Source organism: Sorex fumeus, unplaced genomic scaffold (assembly GCF_029834395.1).
Source record: "Sorex fumeus unplaced genomic scaffold, SorFum_2.1 ptg000073l, whole genome shotgun sequence".
In the NCBI taxonomy this organism is placed as follows: domain Eukaryota; kingdom Metazoa; phylum Chordata; class Mammalia; order Eulipotyphla; family Soricidae; genus Sorex; species Sorex fumeus.
In genome coordinates, this window is record NW_026606130.1 from 17,019,711 (window position 1) to 17,033,784 (window position 14,074).

Genomic DNA, 14,074 nt, shown 5'->3' on the forward strand with positions numbered 1-14,074 from the left:
CTTTAGGTAGAAATGCGTCTGGTCTCTGCAGTAGGCTACCGATTCTGGGCCAACCCAGGTGGGAATAGGTTTCGTGCCTTGGCCTGTTCCCCCTGGCGGCCCAGTGACCACCATCCGTCTGAGGCCACTGGATAGTCACATTTGGGCCCCCAGTGACGAGACACACAGGGCCTCACGGGATGGGGGTGGAGCCGGGCTTGTCCTCCCCACCCCAACGAGACCCCAAGTCATCGCCCACAAATGGCCTCTCTGGCTCCTCATCAAGCTGCTTAATGGCCATGATCCCAGAGACTCAGAAACAAATCTCAAAACCCAGTGGCTTTTGGCAGAAATGCATCCGGACTCCACAGTACGTTACTGTCACCGGGCCACCCCAGGGAGGAAAGGGTGTTGTCCCTCCGCCTGCTCCCTCTTGGCGACTTGGTGGCTGTCATCCTCCAGAGGCCATTGGACAGTCAGGCTTGGGCCCGCAGTGACGAAACTTGTTGGGCCTCACGGGATGGGGGGGTGTAGAGCCGGGCCTGTCCTCCCCACCCCAACAAGACCCCAAGTCATCGCCCACGAATGGCCTCTCTGGCTCCTCATCAAGCTGCTCAACGGCCTTGATCCCAGAGGCTCAGAAACAAATCTTGAAACCCAGTGGCTTTTGGCAGAAATGTGTCCAGACCACACAGTAGGTTACTGTCGCCGGGCCATCCCAGGGGGGAATGGGTGCTGTCCCTCCGCCTGCTCCCTCTTGGCGACTTGGTGTCTGTCATCCTCCAGAGGCCATTCGACAGTCAGGCTTGACCCGCAGTGACGAAACTTGTTGGGCCTCACGGGATGGGGGGGGGGGGGGGAGGGGGGTGGAGCCGGGCCTGTCCTCCCCACCCCAACGAGACCCCAAGTCATCGCCCACGAACGGCCTCTCTGGCTCCTCATCAAGCTGCTCAACAGCCATGATCCCAGAGACTCAGGAGCAGATCTCTAAACCCAGTGGCTTTTGGCAGAAATCCCTCCAGATTTAAGTGTTAAAATTTCAGAATTTCAAAACCACATGGCCCTACTGCAGCCACACGACATCATATGTTATTCATAACCAGCAATAGAACACAAATTGTCTATTGTTGCCTTTCAGCAGATCTGAGTGTTGGGGTAAAATCTCAAATAATGGTGGGTCTGGTGTCGAAATAGTGAATGTGATCAAAGTAGAGAGAGAGTAATGTGAAAATCATCTGCCCCACAGGCAGGGGGAGGGTGTGGGATGGGGGTATACTGTGGTTGTTGGGGGTGGAGAATGGGCACTGGTGAAGGTATGGGTGTTTCATTGAATGACTGAGACTTAGACCCAAAAGCTTTGTAACTGCTCTCACTATGATTCAATAAATAAAATTATAAAAAATGGAAATATGTATATATATATACTTTTTCTCCTAGAAAAAAAGTTTTTGTAAGAAAAGAACTAAAAGACAGAGACACCACAAAAAAAGAATTAGAGGCTGATATCCCTGATGAACACAGATGCAAAGATTCTCAACAAAATACAAGCAAATATAATCCAACGACTCATCAAAAAGATAATACACCATGAACAAGTAGGATTCATTCCAGGGATGCAAGGATGGCTTAACACTCACAAGTCAAACAACATAATACACCACATTAATAAAAGAAAAGACAAAACTATATGATCATATCAATAGATGCAGAGAAAGCATTTGACAAGTTCCAGCACCCATTTATGATATAAAGTCTCAACAAAACGGGAGTTCAAGGAACTTTCCTCAGTATAGTCAAAGTCGTATACCACAAGCCCACAGCATTATTTTTAATGGGGGAAACCTAAAAGCCTTCCCTCTAAAATTGGGGACAAGAAAATGTTGCCCATTCTTGCTGCTTCTATTCAATATAGGACTGGAAGTACTTGCCATAGCAGTTAGGCAAGTAAAAGATATAAAGGGCATCCAGATAGGAAAAGGAGAAGTCAAGCTATCACTATCTGCCGATGACACGGTCTTATACTTAGAAAATCTTCAAGACTACAAAAAAAATTCCTAGAAGCAATAGGTTTGTATAGTAAAATAGCAGGTTACAAAATCTATACACAAAAGTCCATAGCTTCCTTTTTTTTACAAATAATTAAAGAAAAGAAAGAGATTCACAATTGTGCCTCAAAAAATCAAGTACCTTGGAATCAGCTTAACAAACAAACACTGTCCTCCCATTGTTCATTGATTTGCTCGAGCGGGCCCAGTAACGTCTCCATTGTGAGACTTGTTGTTACTGTATTTGGCATATCGAATACATCATGGGTAGCTTGCCAGGCCTTGCCGTGCAGGAGAGATACTCTCGGTAGCTTGCCGGGTTCTCCGAGAGGGGCAGAAGAATCAAACCCGGCTTGTTTGGGCTGGCTGCATGCAAGGCAAACACCCTACCACTGTGCTATAATTGGCTTAACTAAATAAAAATGGACTCTTTTATTTCAGGAAATGGAGACACATCCCCTGCTCAGGGATTAAAAGGATAAGACCGACAAAATGGCAATACTCCTCAAAGAGTTGTACAGATTCAATCAGGTCACTATAAGAATACCCATGACATTTTTCAAAGAAGTAGAAAAAGCACTCCCGAAATTCACATGGAACAATAAACCCCCATGAATAAATAGAGCAATCCTTGGGAAAAAGAAGATGGGTGGCATAACCTTCCCCAACTTTAAACTGTACTACAAATGATTGTAATTAAAACAGCATGATATTGGAATAAATAAAGACCTGCAGACCAACGAAATGGAGTTAAATATGCTGGCACAGACTCTGAAATATATGATCACTTAATCTTTAATTAAGGAGCAAGAAATGTGAAGTGAAGCACAGAAAGTCTCTTCAACAAGTTCTGCTGGGAAAACTGGGCAGTTACATGCAAAAAGAAAAAAATGAACTCACATTTCTGTCTAACACTTGCACAAAAGTCAGATCAAAATGGATTAAAGACCTCAACATCAGACATGAAACCATAAGGTACATGGAGAAAAATGTAGGCAGAACCCTCCATTTGAAGCTAAAGGAATCTTCATATATAAAACACCACTGAGCAAGTAAGTGGAAACAAACATAAGCAAATGGAACTACATTAAGCTAAGAAGCTTCTGTACCTCAAAAGAAACAGTGACCAAGATACAGAGACAGCTTACAAAATGGAAAAGATTATTTACCCAGTACCCATCAGATAAGAAGTTAATATCCAAGATATTAACTTCTGGTAGAACTTTTCAAGAAAAAAATGTGCAACCCCATCAAAAAATTGAGAGAAGAAATGAACAGAACCTTCCTCAAAGAAGAACTACAAATGGCCAAATGGAAAATGGAAAAATGCTCTACATTGCTAATCATCAGGGAGATGCAGATCAAGACAACAAAGAGATATTATCTCACACCAGAGACTGACACACATCCAAAAGAACAAGAACAACCAGTGCTGGCGTGGATTCGGGGAGGAAGGGACTCTCATTCATTGTTGGTGGAAATGTCAACTGGTCCAGCTTATTCAAAGAAATAGACGAAAAATTCCTGAAATGCATATCAAACAATAAGCCCCCAGAAATAGCTAAAGCAATCTTTGGGAAAAGGTGGGAGGCATCACCTTCCCTCACTTCAAACTGTATTACAAAGCAACTATAATTAAAAATAATATTGTTTTTGGAAAACAATATAAGCATTTCTCAAAAAACTAGAAATTTTTCTAGTTTTCCATATGGCCCAGCAATGTCTGAAAACAGACAATTCATTCAAGGTACTATGGTACTTCTACACAATAAAGGTGTTAGAAAAAGATGAAGTAATGAGACTGGAACCCGGGACTCCAATTTCCTCGTGCATGCGCCCCAGGTGTCCTCTAGGACCTTGGGCTGCCCTCCATCCCTGAGCCTCTCCCTGTTGATCCCCAACACCGCGCCCAGCTTTCATCTCCCTCTTCAAAAGTGGGCGTGGCCTCTGCAGAAGTGGGCATGGTCTGATTTTGGGCTGGCCAACGTTCACGCAGCCACAGGTAATTACTCATACCTACAACCTCATGAAACATCTCAGTCTCCATAGCACCACGCCAACATGAAGAAACAAAGGAAATCTCAACCACGAGGAGAGGACAATGAAGAGACCAGAAGCCTCATTAGGTGTTACAGACCTAAGGAAGCTCTTTGAGAAAGAATTCAGATATGAAGTAATGAAGATGTTCAATGAACTCAATGAAACAGTGAGACAGCTATCCAGTAAATTAAAGGAGGACATGAAAGAAACAATTGAGAAAACAGAGGAAGAAATGAGAGCAGAAATTGAAAAGCTATGCACAGAAATGTCACAAATAAAAGAATCGGCAGATTAAATAAAAAAACTCAGTCTGTGCCCTCGAGAGCAGAATGGCTACAGTTGAAGACAGAATCAGTGAGCTGGAAGACGAGCTGCAGGAAGCCTACAGGCAACAACAAACAATGGCAAGAGACCTCAAAATAGCCCTACAGTGAATTAGAGTCCTAGGGAATGATTCCAAGAGGAACACCATTAGAATCATTGGAGTACCAGAAAGTCAGGGAAACAGTCCCAATGAAGAAGCCACAGTTAAACAAATCATTGCTGAAAAATTCCCAGAGCTGGATAATGCAGGCATCCAGATTCAAGGAGCCCAAAGGGAGCCAGCTAAAAGAAACCCTAACAAAAACACTCCAAGACATATTATAGTTAGAATGATGGATGCCATGGATAGAGACATAATACTGCAAGCAGCAAGGTCAAAGAAAGAAGTCAGACTCATCCAAGTACCCAGCCGGTGGCAGGGCCCCTTCCCAGGTCTGCACATCTAACTAGATCCCCTGAGAACGGCCGGTTTTTGTCATTGGTCTGCGGGGGACGAGAATTGAGGCACACCGCACGAGCCCAAAGCTGAGCCGTTCCGCCACCTATGCTCATTCATACAGGTACCCGCCCGGCGGCAGGACCCCTTCCCAGGGCTGCGTGTCAAACTAGATCCCCTGAGAATGGTTGGTTTTCATCCATGGTCTACGTAGGACGGAAATTGAGGCACACCGTGAGAGCCCAAAGCTGAGCCGTTACGCCACCCTCTGCTCACTCATCCAGGTACCCACTCAGTGGCAGGGCCCCTTCCCGGAGTTAATGGGCAATGTACTGAGTTATTCTCCCCCTACATATTCCATAGGAACCATAAGTTACCCTCTTGTATAGAACTTTCACTAGGATAGCTTAACCATTAGAAAGACATTAGCCAATAATTCATAAAGCCCATCTCAATTTACTCTGTATCTTAAGCAGAATAGTAACAGTGAGCGGGAAAGTCAAAACCACACAGGTCACAATGGTAAAGCAACACAGAAGTCCATCAAGCTTACTTATTGAAGAGGCTAGCCCAGAAGACACCAACAGTAATGAAGTGCTAGGCAACCTCTCTGACAAAGAATTTAGAAGAGAGCTACTGAGGATGCTTAGGGAGCTAAAAGAAACAATGGAAAGCAATGCCAATAAAAGACAAGAGGATTTGAAGGTGGAAATGAGAAAAATGCAAATAACATTACAGACGAAAATGTCAGACCTAAAAAACCTGGTAGGCGAATTGAGAAACTCAGTGGAAGGTCTCAGCAGCAGAGTAACAGCTCAAAGATGAAGTCCAGAGACTCTCCAGAAAAGAGCAGAAGATGGAAAAGAGACTCACAATTCGGAAACAGATGGCAAGAGAAGATCATGATGAAGCCAAGAGAAGTAACATAAGAAGTATTGGAGTCCTAGAGGGACAGGAAGAAAACCCCGATGAAGAAGAAACCATCAAAGACATCATTGTCCCTCTCTTTCTGGCTCATTTCACTTAACATGATACTTTCTCTGTAGAACCACTTGTACGTAGATTTCATGACTTCATCTTTTCTAACAGCTGCACAGTATTCCATTATGTAGATGTTACCAAAGTTTCTTTAACCAGTCATCTGTTCTCAGGCACTTGGGTTTGTTCCCTGGCATCCCTTGAGCACCACCAGGAGTAATTCCTGAATGCAGAGCCAGGAGTAGCCCCCGAGCATCACTGAGTGTAGCTCAAAAAGAAAATAAAACAACAACAAAAAAAATGATGAAGTAAAGAAATTTGCTTATAAATGGATGGACATGGAGATTATCATACCAAGTGAAATAAATCAGAAGGAGAGGGCCATACATAGAATTATTGAACTCATTTGTGAGATATGAAAGAACATAGTATGAAACTAACACCCAAGGACAGTAGAAATAAGGTTTAGGAGGATTGGTCCTGAAAAGACCAGACAGTACAGACCTGCCTTCTCCTGGGCACACTCAGCAAGACTTATCAACAAGAAGCTAGCTTGGCTGTTACCCCCAGTTCCTTCCCTGGGGAGCAGAGGCATGCATTCTCCTGCGGGTGGGACCCTATGACCAAGCTTGGGAGCTCTGGACCTTAGAGCCAAACAGCAGGCAGCCCATAAAACTTTGTGGTGCTAGTGCTGGGTTTCCATGTCAGTCATTTTCTTTTTAATAATGTAGGAGTACTGTTATTTATTCAGCCATTGAATATGCTGATTGGACTGGGCATGAACTCCACATTACCATTTTATTATTCTATTATGAACGTTAATTTTATTTTATTATTTTATTATTCCCCCCCCCCTTTTTTTTCTGATTACCCATGAGATACAGTTACAAAGCTTTCATGTTTGAGCTTCGGTCATCAAACACCCATCCCTTCACCAGTGCACAGTTTCCACCACCAAAATCCCCTTATTCCCCTCCCACACACACTTTCCAACCCTTCCCCTGCCTGTGTGGCAGACAACTTCCCCCATAATCTCTCTCTATCTTCACTCCCTTTCCTTGCCATTCCAGTGGTCGCATCACGTTCTTGAGGGTGGCACTGAAGAGTTTCGGTAAAATAGTATCGCCCTGCAGTACCCCTCTCTTATTGTCAATGATCACTTCCTTGTAGAATGGTGAAATCCTGGTGGTGAATCCGTAATACAGCTCATGGAGGATCCTGATTTACTGAGTTTGAACGCACTGTTTGGCTAGGACTTTGATGACCACTTCAGTCTCAACAGAATCAAAGGCCTTCTTTAAATCAATGAATGTTAGACAGAGCAGCATCTTGAACGCCTGAGAAACCTCAAAGAGCTTGGTCACTGTGTGGATATGGTCGATCATGCTGAATCCTTTTTGAAACCTGGCTTGCTCGCATGCTTGTCCTTCATTTAGTGTTCTGCCACTCCTATTCAGGATGACTCGAGTGAACAGCTTGTAGATGACAGACAACGGGAAGATGGGGTGATAGTTGCCAATGTCGTGAATGTCTCCCTTCTTGTACAGTAAAACAGTCCTGCTGGTTTTCCACTGGGATAGAACCTTGCATTCAGACAGGTAGCATGTGAAGAGCAGAGCCAATGTATTGATGAGTACTGACGGCAGATTCTTCAGGTGTTCAGGTCTGACCTTGTCTGAGCCGGGTGCTGTTTGCTTCTTTACCGACGAAATGGTTTGTCAATTCAGAAGGGAGAATGTTGTGAAGGATATATCCATCCTGCGGAATTTGGTATGTGGGCAGTTGGACGTGGCTATCGAAGAGATCCAAGTAGAAGTCATGGATAATCTTCTCCATTGACCTTCTGGAAGATGCGATAGATCCATCAGGATGTCGGAGGGCACTCATCTTGGTCTTGTAGTTGGTGAAGGACAGGCGGGTGTTGCAAATAATTTTCTTGGCTTCTGCCACATCGGTCAGCACTGCTGCTCTTCTCTCTTTGAGGTCTTTATCGCGTCTCTGCACTGCTTTGTGAGCTTGGATGTTCACTTGTGGTTGCCTGAGGCTCACGCCAAGCCACGTTGGTGAATGAGCTTGAGAGTTTCTGAAGACAGGTGTCATTTTGTGGCTTTCTCTCTGTGTTCCTCGCACAATCATGGAGGTGCTGAATCAGTCAATCATACTCCTCATTGATGCCATCAACGATGTCATCTTCCCATTTTGCCGCAATAGTGCCAAAGAGCTCCCAGCGGTGGTTGTTCTGGAGTTCTCTTCTGGCAACTCCGCTTTGCTGGTGACATCGTTCTAATAACATCAAACATTAGCTAAGCGGCACGAATCCTGGTCAACTTCAACCATAAGTGTGAAAAGGTCGGACTGCAGCTGAATCTCATGAAGACAATGTTCATGAAAAACAGACCAGTCCCTGACCTTCCATTTGCTCTCAACAGAACAAACATCTCCGAATGCAGCAGTTATGTGTACCTAGGTCGAGAACTCAACAAGACAAACGACCTGACACCTGAGCTGCGCAGGAGAAAGAGAGCAGTGTGGAACACCTTCAAGATCATCGAAGAAATAGCTAAGAAGATGAAGAACCTATGGCTCTGGACACATCTCTTTGACTCCACCATTTTTCCTGCACTAATATATACCTCAGAGTCCTGGGCCCTGGATGAAAACACTACTTGGGTCTCCCAAAGAGGAATTCAAAGAGCTATGCTTGGACTATCATGCTTCACTCCAGTGAGAGAAGGAATTCAGAGTTCCAATCTCCCTTGATGATCGAGAATCAGGGACGCTGTCTCGTTTGCGAAGGCGTCGAAAATCAGGTGGGCTGGACACGTAATGCGATTTGAAGACAACCGCTGGACTAGAGCCGTTACTGACTGGATTCCATGAACATCAAAAGAACACATGGCCGCCTACCTACAAGATGGTCAGACTTCTTCGTCAAGACCCTGAATGAACGGCTCTTCATGTTCCTGGAGCAAGCAGACGACACTGAGCTACACTAGCATGCGACAGGGATGAATGGAGATATTACTGGTGCCCGCTCAAGCAAATCCATGAGTAACGGGATGTCAAATGATCAAGTGAATCTCCCTCTGCTTTGGTTACATTCCATATTTCGACACGTCTCACCACCACTCAAATCTGCCGAAAAGGCAATGCTAGACGATTTGTTTTGTATTGCTTTTTATGGATAGAATATAATGTCCAGGAAATTCTGTGTCGTTCTCTTCCAGGAGCTTTACTTTATAGTATCTAGGTCTTGGCCATTGATGAGATTACATGGGGGGGGGAGTGGGGAGAAGGAGGCCCAGCCCAGATCCAAGCAGGCTTGGAAATTCCAGTCAGGGTTCCTGCATATCTGTGTTTTCCTGCTGGTCCGCTCTATGGTGATGTTCTTCCAGTCTTGGGTAAGGCTTATCCCCTCTTGGGTGAGGCTCATCTGAGCATGTGGAGAGTGGCCTTGAGCATGGTGGCAGTTGGGTTCTAGAGGTTTTTGGCTGCCAGGATTCTGTTTGGAGCAGGGAACATGACAGTCATTTTGGGTCTACCTTTGTGACAGCATCTCATCACTGAATGCACACTAGGGTAGAGTTTTCCGGGGAATTTTGAATGGTCTCTTTGGAATCAGGAGGCCAGTTTTCTCACAGGACGTCACTGAGAAATAGCTGTTTCTGGAGGGTTTGGTCATTTGCATTGGATAATCCTGGGCAACTCCCTGTGGCAGCCATTTTGGACAACTCCTAGAGTTTCCTAGCCTTTGTCTTCAGGGTGCTATATGGGTCAGTTTCCACCTATCTGGAGTCTGGGTCCCTTGATAAGATGAACTTTCTGGACAAGAGTTGAGTAACAAGGGTGGGGCAGACCTTTAGGGGAACACTGGAGATTCCCTCTCACCTATATAAGGGACACTGAATTTCATCTCCAACCCTGCCCAAAGCAACTCTAACTCTGCTCCTGCCCCAGAAACTATGTCCACATGATGGCACTGTGAATACACAGAAGACCTGTTATCTTCCCCTTTTCCTTTCCACACCAAGTCCCTGCCCTCCTTTTCCTCCCATAGGCTTAGAACTTGTGAACATCTCCAGAGCTGGTAGGCCTTGCAAGTAGCTGACTGGACCCAGGTTAGATCTTGGCATCTCATATGGTCCCTGGAGCAGCCAAGAATAATTCCTGAGTGCAGAGCAAGGGGTAACCCCTGAGCACTGCCGGGTGTGACTCAAAGTCAAAAAAAAAGAAAAAGAAAGAAAAACCCACCAATAAAAGCCGTAAAATATAGTAATAATAAAGATTTCTAAAATGATAGAGTAAATTTACTCATTAAATTAAGTCTATGTATTTTAAACATTATATATGATAGGTTTATAACATGTTTAAAATATGCTGGCATTTTTAAAAACTTAAAACCAGTAAGACTTAATAAGGGCAATAAAACATAAGAGACAGGGTTAGAGAGAGTCCACTGGACATGGCACTTGTCTTTCTCCTAACTGTTCCACATTAGAACCAAGGCACCGTATATGTTCCTCTAAGCACAACCAGTATAGATCCCTGAACACAGCCAAGAGCAAGCCCTGAACACTGGTAGTGTGATCCCAAGATTTAACAAAATTTTAAAAATAAAAGAGAGAGAAACACACACAAAGTCAGAATACAGACACCAGAATCAGCACTGATAATCAAAAAAGCAAGACTATAACCACTGCTCAGGAAGCTGGCACCCTGCAGCTCCTGCTCCCTTTTTCTGCCAAATCAGTAGTTCCTATCACTGTTCCCATATCTCATAAAGTCTCTGGGACACCAGGTGAGCAGTTGAGGCAGGAAGTTAGACAGGGAAGGGCCCCCATTGAAATGAAATTCCTGGGAAGCAATAAAACCAATAGTCCAAGGCTGCAAAAAGCCCACCTAGTGAGCTCAGGCCTGATTATAAGACCCCTTACCTGGAGTCAAGAGCCCCAGAGAAGGCTGGATCCCACCTCTGAGAGAAATTCCAGGAGGAACAAAGGCCAGGAAAGGAATTTAAAAGAAGACCATAGACCACTCCCACTTGGCAACTACAGTAGCAAAGGCTTTTACCTAGGTAGAAGTCCCACATTGGGGCAACTTGGGAAAAAAACTATAAAAAACACTTTTAACAAAGGAAGGGCATATATATGCTGCAGAAGTCCATGTGCTGCTTGTGCCCAAGTGGCCATGCACATGTGGCACCCATATCTCCCCTCCTGAGATGTGTACTGGGTCTCTCTCCATCTCTGAAGAAGGCTGTTTTCTCACTTGAGCCTGTCTGTCTCTGTCTGTCTGTCTGTATGTCTGGCTGGCTGTCTCTGTCTCTGTCTGTCTCTCTCTCTCCCTCCCTCCCTCCCTCCCTCCCTCCCTCCCTCCGTCCTTCTTCCTAAACGGTACCAAATAAAATGTTTTACTTCACTGCTTGTCTACTCCTCAAATGCCCCTCAAATTCTTTTCTTTGAGACTGCACAAAGTACCTGGAAACCCTGGGTAAGTTCTAGGAAAGACTTTCCTTTCCTGCAAAGAGCAATTGCTCACTCTAGTCTGAGTTCTTGGCTCTCCTAGAAATTGGGTGTCGGGGACCACCTCCCATGTCTATGATGTAGGCATGCAGGCATATAGGGAATGCCCCCTCCCAAGGCAATGGCAGTAAATTTCCTGGGAAGTAAAAGCCCTGAAGTTTCGAAAGCCAACCTTGCAGAAAACGGGAGCTAAGGCCTGATAAGACCCTCACCTGGCACCAACAACAGACCCAGAGAAGCTCCATCAGATACAAAAGGCCAGGAAAAGAATTTCAAAGAAGACCATCACAAACCCCAACCCCTTGGTAACCTCCTTAGCAATGAACCTTACCTAGATAGAAGTCCCACTTAAGAGCAGGTTGAAAAATCCCTATAAAAGCCACCTTGAACAAAAGAAGGGCATACATATGCTGTCTGAGCCCATGTGCTGCTGGCGCTCATGTGGCTGAGCACAATGTGGCACCTGCATCTCCTCCCCTCTTGAAATGTGTACTTTCATGCTTTCATGTCTAATGCTGAGATGTGTGTAGGGGCTTCTCAGACTTTGGGGAAGCCCACACTCTCCCTTGGGTGTGTTACTCTCTCTCTCTCCTCCCCTTCAAAATTGAAACTTCCAAATAAAACCTGTTTTACTTCACTGTTTCTCTACTCCTGAAATTCTTTTCTGCTAGGTGAGACAAGAATCCAGTAACCCTGGGTCCTGAGTGACAAAGGAGGATTGGGAGAAAGTGACCATCTTTCTCCACCCCACTTCACATGAGCCATCCATGGGGCCCACCGACATCACCTAGAAGACCAAGTGGAGATCAGTGTGGCTGGATGGCCATCTGGTGGGGCTGGCAGGACACTAGCCCATGCCATGTAGGGGTTTATGGCAGACTTTATCAGTCCTACCCTTCCCAGCCAGTCTTGGGGTGGCAGAGACAGGTGCAGAGAAAATTACTATTTCTCTCCTCTCTGCCTCACATAAGCCACCCATGGGAGGCCCACTAACTTCACAGTGAGGGCATGTCCTAACCTGCTTAGCCGAAGAACTACTGTGACAGGCTTTGTGGCCTCTGAGTTACTTAGGCCTCTTCCAGGAACAAGAAACTAGCTCATTTCTGTAAACAAGGGTGGAGAGTCACAAAGTGTTAAAGCAGAAAAACCAGATGCTTTTGTCAAATATTAGGTCCCATAGAGAATTGCTGAGTAATGCTTACTTGCTAAAATGAAAGTATAAGAACTTGCTGAATCTAGTGCTTGGGGTCCTTGTTGAAACCTGCTGCGCCTGGCAGATACTTGGATCCCAGATAGCTGGAACAATAAACCTTGCTATGTGATTTGCATTATCAGCTGTTCTCTGTCCTAGAGGGGTGGTTGACTCCAGACCCTAACAGGCAAAAGCACACGCGCGCGGGCGCGCACACACACACACACACACACACACACACACACACACGACACAGACACACATGACATAGACACACGAAACTCACTCCAGGTAGCTTGTAGCTTATGGTGGCTTGAGAGATACATTAGGAGAGGACAGTGCTTCCTTTCAAGGCCTGTAGCTTCAGCTGGAGATCAACAGCTTGGGCTAGCCAAAACTGCCCACCCCAAAGGCTAGAATCTAAGAGGTTTTTCTTAATCCTGAGTCATGGGGTGGCATAGGTGGATTGGAAAAAAGTGACTTTCTCTGTCCTCTCCGTCTCACATAAGCCAGCTGTGGGGGCCCATGAACTTCAGTATCTTCCTGCTGGTGGGACACTATGGGCAAGCATGTAACCCTGGGTCAACAGCCCACAAGATGCTGTTTCCAGGTCAGCCATTTTGGGTTTAGCAAGGGAAGCAAATCCTCACTAGGGGGGTCTTTTCTGCCAAGTTCTGAGTGGCCATCCTGTACATAGGAAGACAGTTTTCTCACAGGACACTCGCCAAGAACTTACTGATAATAGGGTGTCCTGCCATTTGCTCTGGACTTTTCTGTGTCAATTTCCAGTGGCAGCCATTTGAATACTCCTCTACTCCTGAAGTAATTTCTTAGTCTTCTTCCCCAGGGAGCTATATGGTCTGCTTACAATTGCCCAGTGGGGAATGGAACCTTGATAGGATGAACTGGATAGGAGTGAAGTGGAAAGGATGGGGCAGACTTTTTGGAAGACAATGGAGATAACCCTTCCCCCTCCCATGACCAACACCTGCTGCTAGCTCCAACCCTGACCCCCAAAGCAACCCTAGACCTGGTAGTTGTCTCTGAAACAATGTCCACATGATGGCACTTGACTACATAAAAGAAATCTACCTGCTACATCTAAATCTACTTCTCTCCACATTTTCATCTGGCCTTCGGACAACAAACACCTCCAAAACTGTCACTGTCACTGTCCTCTCATTGTTCATGTATTTGCTCGAGCAGACCCAGTAACGTCTCCATTGTGAGACTCGTTGTTACTGTGTTTGGCATATCGAATACTTCACGGGTAGCTTACCAGGCTTTGCTGTGCGGGGGAGATACTCTCGGTAGCTTGCCGGCCTCTCTGAGAGGGGCGGAGAAATTGCAGAGGAATCAAACTGGGCGGCCCAAGGCAAACGCCCTACCACTGTGCTATCGCTCCAGCCCAACACCTCCATCAATGAAATAAATTATAAAATAATAATAAAAACGTTTTATAATGATAAATTGGATATATTTTTATAAAAGTACATCTATTCATGCATTCAAATATCACATATTTATTGTAGGTCTATAACATATTTACTATATGTTA

At 45.2% G+C, this 14,074-nt stretch overlaps 1 protein-coding gene across 3 annotated transcripts in view; it reads right to left on the reverse strand.

Annotated features, from left to right (window-relative positions):
- NBDY (negative regulator of P-body association) overlaps positions 1–14,074 on the reverse strand; it is a 112,730-nt gene that overhangs the window by 45,749 nt on the left and 52,907 nt on the right. The gene's annotated exons all lie outside the window — the stretch shown is intronic.